Source organism: Geospiza fortis, unplaced genomic scaffold (genome assembly GCF_000277835.1).
Source record: "Geospiza fortis unplaced genomic scaffold, GeoFor_1.0 scaffold13, whole genome shotgun sequence".
Lineage (NCBI taxonomy): Eukaryota > Metazoa > Chordata > Aves > Passeriformes > Thraupidae > Geospiza > Geospiza fortis.
The window spans coordinates 610,118-611,197 of record NW_005054384.1 but is presented as its reverse complement, the minus strand read 5'-3'; positions in this window follow the sequence as shown (position 1 = coordinate 611,197).

Genomic DNA, 1,080 nt, shown 5'->3' with positions numbered 1-1,080 from the left:
CGGGACCGGGAATAAACGTGGGGAGGAGGGGGTGTGTGTGCTAACCTGTCCCGTTTCCTCGTGGATTCGGAGGAGAAGGAGCCCTTGGCAGTGCAGTTCCCGCCGCCCTGACCTTCAGGGCTCGTGGTTACAGGTGTGGGTTCGGTGGGTCAGAGTACTAAACCGAACGCCCCCAGCAAGGCAAGGGGCACACGGAAAAGAAACACAGCCTGGATATAATTCCAGCTGTATTTGTTGTTTGATTTAGCAATATTTATTTTATAATAATAGGCAGCATTATCATTTGTTGTTTTATATTATATTTTCTTTATTAAAACTTGGTTTTTGTATTATTTAGATGGTGCCTGAAGTCATAGTAAAGCATTCTCCAGACCCGAAGTACAAGCTGATTCCCAGCATTATAAAGGCAATATGAAAAGACAGCAAAGTTACACACAGAGTTTTATCATATGCTTTTCCACACAGGGAAAAACAATAAAAAAAAAAACACAGAAAAAATGAAGGAAATGGAAATAAATCAGGAAGAAGCATGGATGTGACAAATACCACATTTGACAGTGATTTGTAGAGGAATGGTTTTGTCTTTTCCACCAAATGTTCCTGCAGAGTGGAAGTGTGGAAGCCTCTTGCCGATTAGAACAAACCAATACTATTACAGATTATGAAGCTTGTTTGAATTTGAAGTTTCTTTGAGTTTTGCCATAATTCATGAATTACGAAGTTTGTTTGAATTTTGCCATAAAGAAAAGAACGGCCGCAGTGACAGCACTGCTGCCAGGCCCTCCTTGCCCTCCCCTTCTCGGGCTGTTTCCTGCATCCTTCTGCTTCTCCCTGCTGCCAACACAAAGCGGCTTTGGGGGCTGACAGAGGAGCTCGCCCCGCGTTTCAGCGGGGTCCGCTGCAGCTGTAACTCCCTGTAAATGACACAGCGACAGGGACAGTGACAGTGACGCGGCCACCATATGTGGCGCCGTGACGTCACTCGTTTCCCGCGTTCCTATTGGTCCGGATGCCCGGTGAGCGGGGCGTGTGGCGGCCCCGCCCCGGCCGCGACCCGAACCGGATCTGATTCCGCTCGCG